Raw genomic sequence first — 21,730 nt, 5'->3', positions numbered from 1 at the left:
TTTGCCCACCTTTTGGTGGGGTTGTTTGTTTTTTTTTTCTTGTAAATTTGTTGAAGTCTTTTGTATATTCTGGATATTAGCCCTTTGTCAGATGGATAGATTGCAAACATTTTCTCCCATTCTGTAGGTTGCCTGTTAACTCTGATGATAGTTTCTTTTGCTGTACAGAAGTTCTTATGTTTAATTAGATTCCATTTGTCAATTTTGGCTTGTGTTCCCATTGCTTTTGATGTTTCAGTCATGCAGTCTTTGCCCATGCCTATGTCCTGAATGGTATTGCCTATGTTTTCTTCTAGGGTTTTTAGGGTTTAGGTCTTACTTTTAAGGCTTTAATACATCTTGAGTTAAGTTTTGTATAAGGTGTAAGGAAGGGGTCCAGTTTCAGTTTTCTGCATATGGCTAGCCTGTTTTCCCAACACCATTTATAAAATAGGGAATACTTTCTCCGTTGCTTGTGTTTGTCAGTTTTGTCAAAGATCAGATGGTTTGCAGATGTGTGGCATGATTTCTGAGGCCTCTGTTCTGTTCCATTGGTCTATATATCTGTTTTGGTACCAGTACCATGCTGTTTTCATTACTGTAGCCTTATGATGTAGTTTGAAGTTAGGTAGCATGATGCCTCCAGCTTTGTTCTCTTGGCTATACTGGCTAATTTTGGTTCCATATGGAATTTAAAGTAGTTTTCTCTAATTCTGTGAAAAAGTCAATGGTAGCCTGATGGGGATAGCATTGAATCTGTAAATTACTTTGGGCAGTATGGCCATTTTCATAATATTGTTTCTTCCTATCCATAAGTATGGAATGTTTTTCCATTTGTTTGTGTCCTCTCTTAATTCCTTGAGTAGTGGTTTGTAGTTTTCCTTGAAGAGGTCCTTCACATCCCTTGTAAGTTGTATTCCTACGTATTTTATTCTCTTTGTAGCAATTGTGAATGGGAATTCACTCATGATTTGGTTCTGTGGTTATTATTGGTGTATAGGAATGCTTGATATTTTTAGCTGGTTTTTGAAAATATCAACAAAATAGACAGATGGTTAGCCAGAATACTAAAGAAGAAAAGAGAGAAGAATCAATTAGATACAATAGAAAATGATAAAGGAATTGTCACCACTGATCCCACAGAAATACAAACTACCATCAGAGAATACTCTAAACACCTCTATGCAAATAAACTAGAAAATCTAGCAGAAATGTATGAATTCCTGGACACATGCACTCTCCCAAGACTAAACCAGAAAGAAGTCAAATCCCTGAATAGACCAATAAGAAGATCTGAAATCGAGGCAGTAATTAGTAGCCTACCAACCAAAAAAAGTCCAGGACCAGTCAGATTCACAGCTGAATTCTACCAGAGGTACAAAAAGGAACTGCAGCTGGTACCATTCCTTCTGAAACTATTTCAAACAATAGAAAAAGAGGGACTGCTCCCTAACTCATTTTATGAGGCCAGCATCATCCTGATACTAAAATCTGGCAGAGACACAACAACAACAAAAAAGATAATTTCAGGCCAATATCCCTGATGAACATTGATGCAAAAATCCTCAATAAAATACTGGCAAACTGAATCCAGCGGCACCTCAAAAAGTTTATCCACCATAATTAAGTCGACTTCATCCCTGGGATGCAAAGCTGGTTCAACATACATAAATCAATAAACGTAATCCATCACATAAACACAACCAATGACAAAAACCACATGATTATCTCAATAGATGTAGAAAAGGCCTTCAATAAAATTCAACACCCCTTCCTGATAAAAACTCTCAATAAACTAGGTATTGACAGAACATCTCTCAAAATAATAAGCGCTACTTATGACAAACCCACAGTCAATATGATACTGAATGGGCCAAAGCTGGAAGCATGCCCTTTGAAAACTGGCACAAAACATGGACGCTCTCTCGCCACTCCTATTCAACATAGTGTTGGAAGTTCTGGCCAGGGCAATCAGGCAAGAGAAAGAAATAAAGCGTATTCAGATAGGAAGAGAGGAAGACAAATTGTCTCTGTTTGCAGATGACATGATTGTATATTTAGAAAATCCCATTGTCTCAGCCCAAAATCTCCGTAAGCTGATGAGCAACTTCAGCAAAGTCTCAGGATACAAGCGTTCTATATTCGTACTAATTTTCTGAGTTATTTCCTTATGAAATATTGACAGAGGATATTACAAATCTCTGACCATAATTATAGCTTTATTTATTTCTTCCTGCACTTCTTTCAGTTTTTGCTTTTTGTATTGGTAGAACTTTTCTTATATGTCTAAATATTTAAGGTTATTATGTCTACTAAAATAAATAATCTCTTTATCATTATGAAAAGATTCTCTACATTCTTGATAATATTTTTATTCTAAAATTACTATTTTTTTGTGTGACAGAGTCTTGCTCTGTCGCCCAGGCTGGAGTGCAGTGTCACAATCTTGGCTTACCTCAACCTCTGCCTTCTGGGTTCAAGTGATTCTCTTACCTCAGCTTCCTGAGTAGCTGGGATTACAGGTGTGTGGCATCACACCTGGCTAATTTTTGTATTTTTAGTAGAGACAGGGTTTCATCATGTTGGTCAGTCTGGTGTCAAACTCCTGACCTTGTGAGGAATCTCACTTTGTTGCCCAGGCTGGAGTGCAGTGGTGCTATCTCGGCTCATTGCAATCTCTGTTTCCAAGGTTCAAGCGATTCTCCTGCCTCAGCTTCCTGTGTAGCTGAGACTATAGTTGTGCACCACCATGCCTGGCTTATTTTTGTACTTTAGGTAGAGACAGGGTTTCACCATGTTGACCAGGCTAGTCTGGAACTCCTGACCTCAGGTGATCCACCCTCCTCGGCCTCCCAAAGTGCTGGGCTTTCAGGTGTGAGCCACTACACCTGGCCAAACTACTTTTTCTAAAATTGAAATAATGTTAACATTGTTTATCTTTTTCCATCTTTTTAGATGTGGAAAGTCAAAATTTCCCTGCATTTCTGCATTCCTGGAAAGTCCTGGCCACCTGAGCCTTGGAAACTGATATGCTCTAAAGATATTGCATGTTGGGTTTTTTTTTTTTTTCCATTTTCCTAGAAACATTTCCTCTTTAAAGGCATGAGTTTTGAACCTGCAGCCACTTGCTTTCTTTATTATGGAAGTATTTGTGTCTAAACACTCAAAAAAACAAATAAACAAATATCTCTTCATTAGCCCATTCTCACACTGCTATAAAGAACTACCTGAGGCCTGGTGCATGCCTGTAATCCCAGCATTTTGGGAGTTCGAGGTGGGTGGATCACCTGAGGTCAGGAGCTTGAGACCAGCCTGGACAACATGGTGAAATTCCATCTCTACTAAAACTACAAAAATTAGCTGGGCATAGTGGCACACATGTAAGCCTAGCTACTTGGGAGGCTGAGGCACAAGAATCACTTAAACCTGGCAAATGGAGTTTTCATTGAGCCAAGATCATACCATTGCACTCCAGCCTGGGCAACAGAGTGAGCCTCTGAAAAAAAAATTACCTGAGACTGGGTAATTTATGAAGAAGAGATGTTTAATTGATTCACAGTTCCACAGACTGTATAAGAACCATGTCGGGAAGGCCTCAGGAAACTTACAATCACTGGAAGGTGAAGGGAAAGCAAGCACATCTTACCTTAGTGGAACAGAAGACAGAAAAAGTGAGAGCGTAAGTGGCACACACTTTTAAACCATTAGATTTCCTGAGAATTCACTCACTCTTATGAGAACAGAATGAGGGAAATCTGCCTCCTTGTGCTCCCATGACCTAATCACCTCCCTCCAGGTCTCTCCCGCAACATTGAGAATTACAATTTGACATGAGATTTGGGTGAGGACACAGAGTCAAACCATATCCATCTCCCACCCCAAAACAAACAGACACACACACACAAACACACAGGTGCACACACACACTCACAGAGAGACAATTTCCTTTGTCTCTCTTGGATGTAGAGACTATCTCCTTATACATTTATATTTCAAGGAGGTTAAACTTGGAAGATAATAGTCTTGCCTTCCTCTTGGAGATACTTATTTGAATTGAAAAGGGTGATAACCTAAGATACTCTCTATTCTAGAGGAGAATTTGTGTTTGGAAGTAAAGATTTCTTTTCTTTTATCAGGAGTGGAGAGAGAACAATTGCCTCTCTTCTACACAAACTCTCAGATTCATATTTGTGTTTCCTGTAATTTGCTCCTACCATAGAGATAGGATTATCCATTTGCCTCTCCTCATGCCACTTGCAGGGTACCAGGCATGAGGGACCATTGTGATAATGTTACTTTCCACTCTGTTTTGCTTTGAGTAAATAAACTATGTACTTTGGTCTCTGACTCAGAACACTATTTCTGCTAGAATGTATATATCTATGTAGCTGTCTATCAATGCACTTATCTATTTAGAGTATAACTGTATAAGTAGGGTGACATCTCAGTACCTCATTCTCTTCCCAACTTCTGACTTAACACTAACCTCTTTGTTTCTTTCTGTTTAATATACCATTTGTGAACACAGTATATAATTGTGTTTTGTTTTTTCATGGAATCTGATCATCGCTGCCTTTGATTGAAGTGTTTATGTCATTTACATGATATCATTTTACTCCTGCCTCTTACATTTTTAAAAAAATAATTTAATTTTGCTGGTGTTGAATTTCTTCAGCATTTGCATGTGTGAAAAATATTTATTTTACTTTAAATTTTGAAAAGTATATTCTGATGGTACAAAAGTCTACTTTGACAATGGAATCACTTAATGAGTTCCTCCTGCCCACTTCACAAACAAAACAAGTTCACTTACACCATGGTAAAGAAATAATTTAATTAGAGCTAGACTGGACACAAGGAAGAACTGGAGTCATCACGCTAATCAATCTCAGAGGTTAGGGCTTTTCAAGGACAGTTTGGTTGGCAGGAGACTAGGAAGTGGGTGCTGCTGATTGGCTGGGAATACAATCACAGGGGTGTGGAAAATGGACCACATGAGCTGAGTCCACCCCTAGGTGGGGGGCCACAGGACTGGTTGAGTCATGAGCCACAAGTCTGGGTGGGATCAGTCTAAAAAACATCTCGGAAGACCAGTCCTAGATTCTACAGTAGTGATGTTATCCATAAGACCAATTGTGGTAATCACAAACCTTGTGACCTCTGACCACATGAATCCTGGGGCAGTAAGCCATTATGGAAACTACTTAGCAGAATTCAGGTCTCTGCTATAAAACTAATCTTGTGGCCGTTCATTAGTCTTACAAAGGCAATTTCAGTCCTTGAACAAAGAGAGGACTAGTTTTAGGGAGGGGCTATGATCATCCTTGCTTCAAAGTTAAATTATAAACTAAATTCCTCCCATAGTTAACTTGGCCTATGCCCAGGAATGAGCCAAGACAGCCAGCCGGGGACGTGAGAAGCAAGATGGAGTCCGCCACATCAGATTTCTCTCACTGTCATAATCCTTGCAAAGGCAGTTTCAACATATTTATTTCAGTTCTTTAATGATGTTGCTCCAATATCTTCTATCTGGCATTTTTGCCCTGACAACTGCTGTTATCCTTATCTGGGTTATCTGTAGTGATGTATCCTTTTCCTTGAACTTCTATTAAGATACCTTCTTCATCTTTGGTTTTAAGCATTTTATTTATTGTACAACATAGTTGTAGTTTCCTTCATGTTTCTTGTACTAAAAATTTGTTGAGTTTCTTTGACCTGTGGTCTTATTGTTTGTTAAAATTCAAAGTTAGAAATAAAATCTGCCATAATTTCTTCACATAGTTTTTTCATCATCTCACCTTTTTTGTTTCCTTCCTCCCTTTGAAAGGACTCCAATTCCATGAATGATACTCTATTCATGTTTTTCCTCATTCTGTTTCCTCTCTGCTTTCTATTTTGGATAGTGTCTATTTATTTGGGTTCAGGTTCATCAATCTTATTTTTCCAGAGATATATTTTCTTCTGTCAATACATCTAAAAAATATATTTTCTGTCACAAATATTGTAGTTTTTATAATTGGAAATTAGATTTGGGTTCTCTTTTAATATCTTATTTTTCTCTATTAATTCAGTTAATATTTTCTCTAGCTTCTTAAGCATATCCTATACATCTGTAATAACTCTTTGTCCTTGCTTACTAATTCCATCATTGTGTCCTTTCTGGGTCTGCTTCAATTGATTGATTTTTCTCCTCATTTTGTGTTGGATTGTCCTACACCTTTGTATTTTTGGTAATTTTTTTCATTGAATGACAGATAATATGAAACTTGTTAAGTGCTAGACTATTTTTATTTTAATAACTATTCCTAGGCTTTATTCCAGCATGCATCTAAGTTACCTAGAAACAATTTGATTTTTTCAGGCCTTATTTTTAAGAATTGTTAGGTAATGTGAACAGCATGTACTCTAGAACTAGTTTTTTGATTACTAAGGCATTACCATTCTGACTACTCTATCCAAATGAAGAGGCATTGTTGTCTGGGTAAATACCCAAAGTTCATCATCTCGTGCCAAGAAAATTAAAAACATGGACACACACAAGGAGTGACTTTAGGGGCAGAGGTTTAATAGACAAAAGAAAGAGAAAGGAGAACAGCTCTCTTGCAAGAGAGGTATGCCTGAATGGAAATTCCTGCCCGAGGTGGAGTGCACCAGATTCTATAGACAGGCTTGAGGAGGTGGTGTCTGATTTACATAGGACCCACAGGTTGGTTGGACCAAGTGTGATGTTACATAGCCACAGGGAAGGCTGGCCATCCCACCCTAATCTTATGCAAATGGGCTTTCCACTTGGCCTGTGCCATGTTGTCTGCTCCTTATTGTACATGTGGCTGGCAAAGAGAAGGGAACAGAGTCACCATCTTGAACATGCCTAGTCCCCGGTAGCCTTTTCCTATTGGCACAACTGCTGGCATTCACCACTGCAATTGAGAGGTGACAATGTGCTAGCAGTCCTCACTCTCTGCGCCTCCTCAGCCTCCAGCCTCCGCATCCACTCTGGCCGCGCTTGAGGAGCCCTTAAGCCTGCCACTGCACCGTGGGAGCTCCTCTCTGGGCTGGCTGAGGCCGGAACCTCCTCCCTCTGCTTGTGGGGAGGTGTGGAGGGAAAGTCACAGGCGGGAACTAGGGCTGCGCTGGTGGGCCAGTGTGAGTTCCTGCGGGTGCCCTGCACACTGAGCGGCAGGCTGGTGGTCCCAGAGCAGTGAGTGCGCCCCCTGGGGCCGCACTCAAATTCTCGCTGGGGCTTAGCTGCCTCCCTGCGGGCCGGACTCCCCGACCTGCAGCCCGCCATGTCTGAGCTCCTCCCCCTGCAGTGGGCTCTGGGGAGGCCTGAGCCTCCCTGATGGGTGCTGCACCCTGCTCCGTGCTGCCTGGTCCCATGGACAGCCCAAGGGCTGAGGAGTGCAGGCCTGGCTTGGGACTGGCGGGCAGCTCCACCTGCAGCCCCGGTGCAGGATCCACTGGGTGAAACCAGCTCGGCTCTTGAACTGGATGGGGACTTGGAGAACTTTTATATCTAGCGGGAGGATCATATGTGCACCAATCAGCACTCTGTGTCTAGCTCAGGGTTTGTGAATACACGAATTTGTACTCTGTATCTAGCTCACTTAGTGGAGACTTGGAGGACTAGCCCTCCGACTCTGTGTCTAGCTCAAGGATTGTAAATGCACCAGTCAGCACTCTGTGCCTAGCTCAGGGTTTGTAAATACATCAATTGGTACTCTGTATCTAGCTAACTCTGTATCTAGCTAACTAGCACTGTGTGACTGGGTGTATAGCTCAGGGTTTGTAAATACACCAATTAGCACTCTGTCAAAACGGACCAATCAGGGCTCTTTAAAGTGGACCAATCAGCTCTCTGCAAAATGGACCAATCAGCAGGATGTGGGTGTGGCCAGATAAGGGAATAAAAGCAGGCTTCCCAAGCCAGCCAGTGGCAACCCACTCAGTTCCCCTTCCAAGCTGTGTAAGTTTTGTTCTTTTGCGCTTTGCAATAAATCTTGCTGCTGCTCACTCTTTGGGTCCATGCTGCCTTTATGAGCTGTAACACTCACCCTGAAGGTCTGCAGCTTCACTCCTGAAGCCAGCGAGACCACGAACCCACCAGAAGGAACAAGCTCCAGACACATCTGAACTTCTGAAGGAACAAACTCTGGACACACCATCTTTAAGAACTGTAACACTCACCATGAGGGTCCGGGGCTTCATTCTTGAAGTCAGTGAGACCAAGAATCCACCAATTCCAGATTGTGTATCTTCTAGTTTGCTTGTCTGTCTGCAGCTCCATTTTACAGGCTGCTTTTCATTAGAAAATAAAATAATTTTGAGACTGTTTTTCATTAACAGGAAAGCCTTACCAAGGACTTCCTTACCTTCACTATCTGCCTAAATAATTTCTTTTTAACTCCTATATCACAATGCCTGGTGAATTTTGAGGCTTTCTAATCTGACTGGCACTAATTGGCACTATAGCTGGCTATATGTGGGTTCTGCAAATTTTTCCCTCTGATGATTTTGAGTGGTTCTTTTCCTTGGTGGTAGTTTCCTCAACTCCTTATACATACTAGGAGACTGGAGAGAAATGCTCTGCAGATTCCTGGAGTCTCTATATGTGCAGTTCATTCTTCTGTACTCTTTAATATGAACTACAGTCTTTTTGGCTACTCAGGACGCTCAGCTCCAATTCCTCAGCTTATAGCTGTGCCTGGGTTCCTCTATCTTTGCCGCAGGTGGAACCTTTCTTTAGGTAGTAAGCTAGTGCAATCAAAGGGCTCATCTTGTTTGTGTTCTGTCACTCAGAGATCACTATTTGTAATTTCCTAATGTTCATACAGTAAAAACAGTACTGTTGTTTTAAATAGTTTGTCTGTTTTATAAGTCATTTCAGGAAAGGTGAAGTCAGTCCCTGTCACTCTAGGTTTGTTGGGAATAAAAATCAATATCCAATTTTTAAAATATTTTTATGTAACTTAAGAAAATTCATGTAATGTATATAATGTGGAAATATAATACAGAGATCTGTGTTAAAATAAATTTCCCTTAAAATTAGCAGAACCTGATTTTAGATGCTCTTTTCCAATTCCAAGATGTAACTTCCTGATAGGTCATTTTGAGCTGTTACCATGTATGAATATAAGATTGGACTATTTAGGCAGAATAAACTGACAATAACTAAAAAGTCAATTTTTCTGGAACCTCCTCTTCACTTTTACTTAAAAAGCAATTGCTATTTTGAAATATTGTGAGATATTTATGTGCACAAAAATGAGAATATATTTTTGCATTACGTCTGAAAATTCCGGAGTAGTTTTAGCTTCCTTTGGTTGGCATTAAGTTTGGCATTAAATAGAAATGTGGTATTGCTTATGGTGCTTCATAATACATTAAAATGATTTTTTTAAATGTTGTCTTAATTATGATAAAGTACAACTGACCCTTCTCCCAGGCACAGCATCAAATTAACTTTGCAGAAAAGAGTTAAATAATACCAAATATACTAAGGTGGTACGTATTCTTTATAGAAAAGATAGCATAAATTAAATGTATTTGTTCTGAGGTTTTAAAATACTGGTTAAGTAATTATTTATTTGAGTATTTTTCCTCATAGATCAAATAATCGCATCTGTCGTCTCTCTTAATATATAATTAAATGCCAAAATGTAAGATTAGTTTGCATGATAATTTGATATAAGAAAATCAGTGATTTACGAAATATATTTAGAAAATACTTTTAGGTACATGTACTCAATGCGGGTAGACACAAAATGTGTTGCCTTAAGGAACTTCCTTTAATTTGCATATTAAAAAGTGGACTTCAGTAACATGCCCAGTATTTATTTTAAAACTTCTGTAAATTAGGATTTACGCAGTTTTAAGCACTTATACGAAACCCTAATATTCAGGGAGGGAAAAAGCTGTAAGCAGGTCCTGTGTTCTAAATGAGCAGAATCTGTTTTATCTGAAATATAACCAAGGTACGAACTTTAGACCATTTGTGATTTTGTTAATTTGGAAAAATATTTATCAAGCTTTAAGTGAATTAGTTGTAAATATTTAGGACAAATAATCTAGTAGAACAGTATAATAAATTAAGGTGAAAAATCTATCTGGTAAATAATTTTACATATCATTCATTAATATTATACATACAAAAGGAAAAAATTAGTCCAGATATTCAAGAGCACGTTTCCTGAAACAAGAAATCAGGAAAAAGCAAACTCACATAAAAGCCGTATCCCCAGGAATCATTGCCTATCTCAGAGTCCAAGGTTTCTTATCTCCAGGAACACAGAACAATGAATTTGTCATCTCTGGAGGCAAATATATTTGATAAATGCTTCTATTAATTGATTCCACAAATTAACTACTAATCCAGAGCTTTTGATTATGGTACTGCTAATCAATTTATTTGATAGCAAGCTTTCAGCAGTTTGTAAATTAAAAATTGCCTACATTTTTCTGGGTTGGCTTAATTAACAGATTTATCCCAGTTGTGAAAAAGTAAGATCTCTACTTTTAATTTCCTCTTGACCTGCTTTCTCTCTCCACAGGGTCTTCTTCAGACGTTCTTCAGAAGGAGAAAATTAAAATGCTGTCAACAGATTAAAACACTATTTAGCCCAGAGGAATTGTTTTTTCAAAGCCTGCACATTATGTGGAGTCATATTAAGATTGCTTTCATGGGAAGCATCTTCCTCCAGATAGCCAGGTTGTGCTTCACACTAACGTATGTAAATGAAAATAGTCTCCTCTGCTGGGTCAACATGCTGACATCATTATGGTTGACTGCATTCTCTGTTAGAGAACCAAAGAATGTCTGACACGCTGACTCCCCGGTTGTATGCTCCGGTGGTTATATGCCTTTATCTGTATGGAGGGCAGACCAGGAAGAAAATGTTATCAGCCTAAATGTTTATTGTTCAGAGCTACTCGACACCAGGAAGAATGAGATTTTAGAGACAATAATTGTGGATCTGTGTCTATCATTTATATCTCTCACAGAACTATTTTTTGCCATATTCATCTGCCATTTGAATAAGCAAAGCCCAGGTATTTCTTACTTGTTGAATGCAAGTGACATTTAGAATTTACAACTTATCAACATATATTCATAATTTTAAGTGTAATATAATAAACACATATTTACTTTCATCATAAACATTAGGTTTTTACATATTTTTAAAAGGATGATACTTGGGAATCTCGGACCAAACATTAAGTGTTATTGCTAAAATCCAAAACATAAATATACGGGCAATTCCCATGAGGAGAACTAAGAAATTTTTTAAAATATATACTTTTCTAGAAATTTGATAGAGTATAGGCACAATTATAAGATGGCACCAAAATTCCTGCCTCCTGGTATAGATAGCCTCTACAGTTATTCAACTAAACAGTACTCGAGGTGTTGCTGTGAAAGGCTTTACAGATGGAAGTAAGTTCCCAAATTAGCTGACTTTAAAGCAGGAAGATTATCTTTGTGGGCCTAATCAGTTGAGACATTATTGGGCCTTTCCTAGTGGAAGAGATTAAGACAGTTGAAAGAGCCTAATGTAAAGACGACTCTCCATTGCTAGATTTCAAAATGGTAGGGGCTGTGTGGCAGGGAAGGTCAGTGAACTACAAGAGCAGAGATACCCAGCAAAAAGATGAGAATTTTAGCCCTTCAGCTGCAAGCAACTGGATTCTACCAATAAAGTGAATGAACTTGGAAGAAGATTCTTCCTTATTCAAACCTCTAAAAGATAACACAACCCAGGCATCACCTCGTTTTCAGCCTTATAAATCCTGAGCAAGAACCCAACCACGCCTTTTCCCAAATAATGACCTACAGATACGTAACTTAAGAAATGGGTGCAACTTTGTCACGAAATCTGTGAGCATCTGTTATGCAGCAATAAAAATTCAATAAAATGTCTAACATCTATTATCCTGGGAAATCATGAATCTTCTTAATGTTGTGCTGCTAAAATAGACACAAAAATTTTGCATGATGAAGTATTGGCAGTATCTTGTCTGCTATTGTCATGGCAATAGTTTCCTATTGCTGCTGTAACAAATTGCCAGAAATTTGGCTCCTTAAAACAACAAAAATGTATTAGTTCACACTCGTGTGGGTCAGAAGTTTGACAGGGGTCTTACCAGGGTGAAAACAAGGTGTCAGCAAGGCAGTATTTGTTTCTCTCTCCCAGATGCTGTTTGGGATTTCTGTTTCAGATTGTTGGCAGAATTAAGTTCTTCATAGATGTGGGACTAAATTTTATAATTTTTTAGATCAGAAGTCTGACAGGTGTTTTATGGGGCTAAATTCAAGATTTTGGAAGGGCTGTATTCCTTTTTGGAAGTTCTAAAGGAGCAACAGGTCCTAGCCTCTTCCAGCTTCTGGAGGCCACCCTTTTTTTTTTTTTTTTTTTTTTGCAGGTGTTTCTTCTTTCTTCATCTTATAGTCAGTATTGAATATAGTTCGGGAGGTAGTAACTTCCACCGTGGGTGGACAATCAAGACATCCAGAAAGAGACTGTTAGTTAACGATAAAAAAACAAGACTTGGAGGAGAAAATGAAGTCACAGAAAATCAGAGGAAGAGGCAACAATAATGGCACTTTGTAGCAGGATTCTATAGGACTTAGTGACTGATTTAACACAGCATGAAGGAGAGGAATGAGACTGCAGTTTAGGAAATTTATGTTGCCATTAACAATATACAAGATCATAAAGGATAACAGATTTGGAATGAGATGAGTGCATTTTTTCATTTTGAGGTGACAGCAAACCGCCCAGCAGGCATTTGAATAAATAGTACATTTTGACATTTGAGAAGGATAGACCACAAAATAAAAATCTCCACATTTGTGAATATCATGACGGCACAAAAGTCATCTATTTGACTATGTTAACTACCACCAGAATGTTAGAAATGTTTTTGAATTATAAACTGCATGGCTGCTTTGTAGAAGCAAGTCACATTTCTTCAGAATGGGTTGGATTACACATGTTAAATCTTAAAATGCCAAAGAGTTACTGTGGTAGATGAAAGCATCAGTAAGTTCACAAATTTACATGTAATGCTGCTTGAAATTAAATAACCATACTTAAATATCATATTTAAATGAAATAAATATTATAAATACATATTCAGAAAAAGTTTTAAAATATGCCTCAAAGAATCTATTCTTTAAATAAACTGTTAACATTTAGTATTTAGAAATATAAAAAACTAACAGTTTTTCTAAATATTTAATATAAAAATGTACATTAAAATAACTCTATTGTTAATTATACTCAGATTTTTAATATTAAAATTACTGTGTGAATAAATACATATTCCCCAAATCTAGCCTGTCGAATGTCACAGAAAAAGCTAGATTCCTGTTTTATAAAATAATAATGAAACACATTGCTTTAAAAGCACACATCTAATACCATTGTACTATAATATATTAAATTATGTGCCTTTCCCTTTAGCATAAAATTGGGAGGATGGAAAAAATCTTATGGACAAGTTTATTTATGCACTCAGTCTCCTGGAGGGAATCATCACAAATGCAGCCAGCATAATAAAAATAAAGAGTTTGTTTCATAAGAATCCTCACAGGATTTATTAAGAGCAGGCCATTTTTTCAATATCTTTCTTAAATTCCTTTTATCTGTTCTCATCAAATTTGTAATAGACAATTTTTCATTTACCCAGGAAGGTTAATCTGAGACTACCAAATAGGAGATAGAGTATAGAAAAACTTTGTATTCTCGTTCTTTCATGGTGACAGTGCAGTGGAGAATGACAGATATGCAAGAGAAACAGTGGAGCGAATAGAATGATTAGTTCTGAATTAAAATTTGGTAGACCACTTCATCTCAGTTCTTTTTTTTCAAATCACATTTTATATGTGACTATATAATTGCACTTCCTCCTTAAAAACTTTTTTTTCTGAAATTCATTACCTTCAATGAGTTTGAATATAAACTGGAAATTAGTTTTGAATTATGTATTTTTAATTTAATAAAAGTATCTTTTTAAAATGCTAATACTCCATTTTTAGCTGAAAATGGTTTTACGGAAAAAGTGTTCAATTTTATCTTTAGTTCTTATTAATTAGAATAACATTAATGAAAATTAATTTTAAGAATATTGACTAGCTTCTCTTAATTTTTGCTTACATGGAATAGGTGGGATAAATCTGTTTTTGATGTACCACTTAGTCACTAATCAGCCAAGAACATGAAGGATTAGTGTATTTGCCTTGAGCTAAGACATATAACACCGTGAAAAGTTTGTAGCATGTTCCTACATGTATGTGGAATTAGTAGAACAATGATTGATACACAGATGACTCTTGGTGGAGGTGGAACTCCTTAAGAATGCCAGCAGTCATTTTGGATGAACATTAAGGAGAAAGATGATGACTGTAAGAATGAAAAAAAAGTGACTGTTAAAACTTTGGAATGAATCTTGCTAAAAATTTTTCCCCAAATATGTTATTCTAGATTCAGAAATCAAAGAATTGTGAAAGTCAAGGTACAGAGGAAATGAGTTAGGAAGATAAGAGTGTGTAGTCAGAGAAAAGTTTGCTTGAAGATTATGGAGCCAATAACATGACCAGTGGAATGAGTGGATGAGAAAAACTGAAGTTTAAGATCATTGGAATATATATTGGAATAGATAGAATCAAACAGAGATATCATTGGAATAGGTAGAAATGTGACATTGTTCTGTATATTGGCCCTACAGTTTACAATTCAAAATATCCTCAATCTTTTTTCTTCTTAATTTCTACATATCTTTCAGCAAATGCTTTATCAGGTCCCCCTCATTTATTTCCCAGATTAAGCAACAATATCCATATTTCTTTTTGCTAGGTCAGCCACAAAACTTACACATGATCCATGTGACTTCCATAGAGATACATATTTCAAAGAATTTTTCCATTTCATCAAAGTTTTGGAATTTATGGGGACAGAGCCATTCATAGGATTCCTTTAGTATCCTTTCAATACTCATGGGATCAGTAATGATGACCTCTCTTTCATTTTTGATATTGGTAACTTGTGGGGGATGGGAAGCATTCTAAAACCTAATTAAACCCTACTCTTTCAGGAGGTATGTGCTGCAGGCTGTGACTTGTCAGGTGCTTTATAGCTCCCTACCTGCTATGTGAGACAGGAAGGCCAGATGAGGCTGAGGATTGGATATTTCCCTCTCCTCCTATGAAAGATTCAGCTCTGGGAAAGTTATTTCTCTTTGAGAGCAGGACTTTATCATCGATACAGCTCTAGCCTACTTCAAAATTCTTTTTTTCCCCTCCCTCCTCCCATTCCAGAGCCAAAAACACAGTTTTTCTTGTCTCATGTATGTGAAATCCTGGTGGAACTCCTTGAAGTAAAATCCATGTAAGTTTTGGAGCCACCTAAGATTGTGACATCCAGGAGTTTCTTACAATTAACACTAGCAAAAGCTCTGCCTCTAGCAGATCTCAAAATGACCATGTAAGTTTCAGTTTGTGGACTCAGACACTTCTGCTCCAGGTTAAGTACATTTCAATTTGCTGTCTTCTTCTGTCTTTCCAGTTTTTAGGGTAACAATTTATCCTGCAAACATTTCCAATATATATAGGAACATCACTGAAATTCAGCTTGTTCAGCATTTTGTTGTCATCCTTCTAAGAATGAAGGTGATGACTTCTCAGCTTTTCACATTTTAGAGCTGAAATGAGAATTGGTTGTGTAAATATATTTAAACACTAATTTCATGATTTTAATACATCCATTTACAATTCTTCAGTGACTCCAATTATATGTATGATGCACATGAAACTCTGTAATATAGTATAACTCCATAGTATAAGATAGGATAGGATAGGATACGATACGATAGGATAGGATAGGATAGGATAGGATAGGATAGGATAGGATAGGATAGGATAGTATACAAGCTCCTTAAGATCTGAGCATTGTTTATCTCTCCAGTTAAGATTTTATCATTCCTTGGAGGTCCCTAACCCTAATTAAATATGAAGTTTACAATTCCTTGAATGGTCTAGTCCATATTATCTCACTGATTAGATTATGCACAGTTCTTTTTTTCTTCAAACAGGTCACCAGTCTTTCTGTTTGCCTACTTTTTATGCCACTTTCAGCTCCAACATTTTATTTCAGAAATTCTACACATCCTCAGCCTTCTTTTCTCTATTATTTGAGCCAATAGCAATTTATGAAGATTTTAAATAGATAATTTATTTTGCTACTCTGTGTGTTTTTCTGTTTCCCATGTCAGAGAGTAACAATTTTGAGAAAAGAAACTCTTATCTTTTAATTTCTATCCCAGAGCAGTGGCCAAATGACAGAAAATATAACATGAATATATTTTTGAATCAAATGAGGAAGAGCTAGATTTAATTAGGTTATGGAGTTTAAGGAGATGGGTAAGTAAATAGCACATATTTTGGTTTTTATTTCACAGTCTAAAAGTGTGTAAAGATATAGTTAGTCCTTTATTCAAAACATGTATTGACATATATAAGTATATACTGTGTTGATTCTGGTTGAAACAGCTGGTTTTAACCTGAAAAATGAGTGAAAATTGATTTTAATCTTGGCTCATCAAACTTAGTGAAAATATTTATGTAGTTTTTTTAAGATCATGTTTCAGCATGACTTGCAAAAAAGTCTTTTAAGTAACAGTCCTACTCAAATAAACTTTTTTCTTGGTATTTTCCCCTAATTATTCCAGTTTTCCCAGAAGCTTCCCATTGCTCTCAAATCTTAATAATTTTCAGTGTACACATTTGTATTATTTATCATGGCAACATTACTCTTTTTATTTATTTATTTATTTTAGAGACAGAGTCTACCTCTGTTGTCCAGGCTGGAGTGCAGTAGCACGATCACAGCTTACTGCAACCTTGACCTCCTGGGCTCGAGTGATACTCCCACCTCATTCTCTCGAATAGTTAGAACACAGGTGTGCAGTCACCATGCATGGCTATTTATTTATTTATTTTTTAATTTTGTAGAGATGAGGCCATGTTTTCCAGGCTGTTCTATAACTCTTGGCCTCAAGCCTTAGCCTCCCGTCATATTTTGTCTCTCAAAGCAGAACACATGACTGCACATAGATTCCTGTGATCCACCTTTTCATTAAATCGTCTCTGGACTTAAAGTCCTTCAAGGTGTGTCATGAATGTGCAATCCTTTTTTGAGTTGGAGATTTTGCATTTGAATTACTGAGTCAGCTGGAAGATGAATTGAATCAAATTGAACATGATTACTTCTTTCCATTGACTATGTGTCAACATATTCTGTTATGGGTCATTTATTTTAGCAAGGACAGCAGTGAATTATATGTAGAAGAAAAGTTCCTTATACTTTTGTTTCAGATCTTTTAGGTCATAATCACGGAAGAGGTTAGCTATTGTTTTTAAATGATGTCAGCCATGTAATGATGTTATTGCTGCAGAGGATACTCCTTTTAAGGATGTTGCTTATATTTTTGTTTCACAAATGGTTTAAATTCATCTACAAATAATAGGTGAGTTAATAAAGTGTATATGGAGAGATGACATATGGAGAGATTTTATATCAAATAATTATTAGTTATTATTCTTTAAATTTTATAAAATTTCTACCAATTATGAAGTGTATCTCTCAAGATGAGGTGTCCACTATTGCACCCATAGTTAACCCCAAACCCAATTTGTATTTGACACCACATACATTCGTCTCCTGTTTTCACCTTGATTCCTTTGCTAATCTCTATTTTATTATCTTCTTTGTTTTGCTTCTCTTTCCTGTCTGTTCAGAAAATGACAACTGTTGAATTATATTCCTATGTTGCTTCCTCAATACTGAGGCCCTTAAATAAAGTATTTGCCAACTGGGAACACACATAAAAAGACCTGTGCATTTGATTTTAGTCAGTATACATTATTTATACTTCTCCTCCCCCACCCTTAGACAGTCTAAGGCCATATTTCAAATATTATTTTTGAATTTGCTAAACAAATCCATGTGTTTCATATATAAGAGTAATTCTCAACACTGAATAAATATTACAATTATCTAAAAAGTTTAGAAAATTAATTGTGTTTAGATATGACCCCATAAATATATTTTTAATTAGTCTAGGGTATTATATAGGCGTCCAGTTTTAAAAATCTAATCAGATGATTCTTCTAACCTGCAGTTAAAGTTAGGAGTCACTTAATTAATATAAGAAGTCAGATGAAGGTACCAAAGTTGGTCCTTTTTTATTAATAAGATGTTACTTTTTAAGACATCCCTCACAAAATAATACGTTGAAGGGTTCATGGTATGCTTAAGTAAATAAAGAGTTTAAAATCATTTTATTTAAATATTGATAAATTCTGATAGTACTGTTGATATTAACTTCAGCTTCCTGCATTAAATAATTATGAGATGGACAAAATATATAAAACAACTGTTTTTAGGCATGAACTCCATATTGACCCTGGATTTCTCACTTACGGTGTTTTTCAGATATTCTAGTGCTAGAAGACAAAGCCCATGCAGAGAATAGCAACCTTGCTGGGCAGTGGAAGCAGAGATTAGAGTTCAGGACTACCAGAGAACTTGAAATTTAAGGGACCAGGTGGTACAGAAGAGCATTGCAGAGAAGGAGCACAAAAATAATGTGAAAATATTTCATGACTTCCTTAAAAATCCCTAAGCTGTCTATATGTACTACAAGAACAGCTGCTAGAAGACCAAGGATAAAACAGAAGTTGTAGAGGCCATACAGTGTTGGGGGAGTATTAGAGTTCTTACCCAGACAAATATTCTAGATTTTAGTGAATGTTCCAGATGAGCCAAACTCTTAAAGAAAGGACCACATGCTACTTAGATAGAACTAAATTAGATCCACCCAAATTAAGCCTGAAAATTTGTCTTGATATGTTCCAAGAGATTTAGGGGCAATTTACTACATGCCAGAGCAACAGTAGGTAAAGAAGGCAATGTAATCCAAAAACTCAAAAACATTTCATACTCAATATCTAACATTAAAATAAAAAATACTTAACATATGAAGAAGCAGAACAATGTGGTACAATTAATACTTTATAGTAATTCACACTAAGATAATCTATATGTTGTAGATCATAGACAAAAGTTAAAATTAATAAAAAATTAATGTACTAATGACAATGAGAGAAAAATGGGGTAAATGAAAAAATGTTGAAAATGTCAACAGTTACAATCTATTAAATATATCAATTGTCTATTTTAAAACTTCAAAATATGTCAACTGAAAACAAATTGGATGGGTTTAATAGCAGAGTAGAACAAAGTCTGGGATTAGTAAACCCAAAGAAAAGACTTTAGAAATTTTCAAACTGTAGCAAAAAAGGAAAATAAAAACAAACAGTATTAGAGAGCTGTGTGCTATAATTTAAAAAAAAATCTAACCTATGAGTAACAGAAATATAATAGAGAAAGGAGAAAGACAATGAACAGAAGTAGTATTTGAGGAAAACAAAAGGGCTGAGAATTGTCCATAAAAAAATGTCAGAAAAGTCTAATTAGATCAACTTTATACATAAGCAAATTTAAACACACCAAGGACAATGTTCTATAAACCAAATAAAAAGAGGAAATTTGCAAACTAGATTTAGGGCAACACAACAAAAATAAATAACTAAACAAGAATTAGAAAAAGATTTGAAAGTAAGAATATCTAGTTTTCGTCATCATTCGCATTTAGCGACTAGTTTCTTAGTAACATTCTTAATGTTGAAAGTTATAAACATAAACATAAATATTAATGTATGTGTATATCCACAGATATATATACATACATATATATACATACATATGATATGCATAATGATGCTTAAACTGTAAACATATGTATCTTTAAGTATTAAAAATTATGACTTTTTGGTGGCTTTCCTGTTGTGTGTGTGTGTGTGTGTATTTTCCAATCTGCTGAAATAAACATATATTGTCTTTATAATCAGACTTGACAATAAAAGTTTATTTTTCTTATTTTTTGAGAGGGGGTCTCACTCTGTCACCCAGGCTGGAGACTGTGGTGTGATTTCAGCTCACTGCAACCTCTACCTCCCAGGCTCAAGCAATTCTCCCACCTCAAGCTTCCTGAGTAGCTAGGACCACAGGCGCATGCCAACACACCCAATAACAGTTATTTTTGATGACTATATGGAACGATTTTTCTTAATGTTTACATGAGTCTAAAGGCAAGAATAATAGATCAAGTAGAAGCAGATTCCTTGGTGAGCTACGGCAGAAATATTTTCAGGAAGGAAGAACTTAACTACAAATGAACATCGAGTCACCTAGGTTAGTAGAAGTCTGCCATATAACATTAGTTCTAATCAGTCCCCATTCACTTAAATTTTTCTTAACTGTCGGTGTACTCTTAGTATAAATGTCTCTTCAGTCCCTATATTGCATTCTTCCCAATGTACCTAGAAAGTTGCACACAAATTTTAAGGAAAAAATTTGAATTCCTTTTTTGAGACTGAGTCTCACTCTATCGCCCAGACTGGAGTGTGATGGCCTGATCTTCCTTCACTGCCACCTCTACCTCTCAGGTTCAAGCGATTCTTGTGCCTCAGCCTCCCAAGTAGCTGGGATTACAGGCGCCTGCCACCATGCCTGAGTAATTTTTGTATTTTTAGTAGAGATGGGGTTTCACTGTGTTGGCCAGGCTGGTCTTGAACTCCTGACCCCAAGTGACCCGCCTGCCTCAGCCTCCCAAAGTGCTGGGATTACAGGTGTGAGCCACTACACCCAGCCAAAAAGTTGAATTCTTTAAATAGCACATTGACGTAATCACGTCCTGTAATATATTAACTTATGAAATTTTGACAAATGAAATTATAAGAAAGGAAACATATAATGAGGAAAAATGTCAGTGTTTAAATATGGCACAGGTTGTAAGTGCTCAGTTTTTTTTTTTTATTCCTATAGTGGTTTATCTGAAACAAATATTTGCATGTTCTAATGAATCCTGTCTTTACATTTTTGCATGCTCACTTTTGCTATGAGATGCAGCAGCTATCTCTCTAACCTATGAAGCTCACTTCCATATCTGTGCTGTCATTTGGGTAATTATTGAATATACCACAACAAATATCTACCATGGAGATTTTAAAATTATGGCAAGGTTGTTTTAAAATGATGGCATGCCTAATATAATGTACATTTAGAAAAATGAGGATGGTGATTAACTTCATTCTCTGCTCAGACTGGTTTCTTTTCTTAAGTAGGGATGATTAACCCTCTCCTCATCTGTGTCCCATCCCAGCAGAACTTAAGCATTTTGCATACATCAATTATATCTATATTATATTTATATTCCCAATCTCTCATATAGCATTGAGTAGGGAGTTCAATACATACTTTTTGAATGGAAAAATATGAGTTTTATTTTTAGCTTAAGTACATTTAATTTTCATCAACATTTACAAAAATAACCTGAAATCAGACCTAGAATTTCAGAGATGTAGGTGTATGTCTTGGGTAGAACTAGGCCATGGAGATGAGAAATAAAACCGGACTATATCAGTCTGCTGGGGAATGATTGGAAGTTGTAGAAAAGACTCACACTCTTTCTGTAAGCTTGAGCTCATTCATTAAAATACGTTTTCTTGCTTAATTAAAAGTGAATAATTAGGCCGGGCGCAGTGGCTCACGCCTGTAATCCCAGCACTTTGGGAGCCTGAGGCAGGTGGATCACCTGAGGTCGGGAGTTTGAGACCAGCCTGGGCAACATG

This window comes from Mandrillus leucophaeus, unplaced genomic scaffold, assembly GCF_000951045.1.
Source record: "Mandrillus leucophaeus isolate KB7577 unplaced genomic scaffold, Mleu.le_1.0 Scaffold362, whole genome shotgun sequence".
Classification (NCBI taxonomy): domain Eukaryota; kingdom Metazoa; phylum Chordata; class Mammalia; order Primates; family Cercopithecidae; genus Mandrillus; species Mandrillus leucophaeus.
This window is presented reverse-complemented; position numbering follows the sequence as displayed.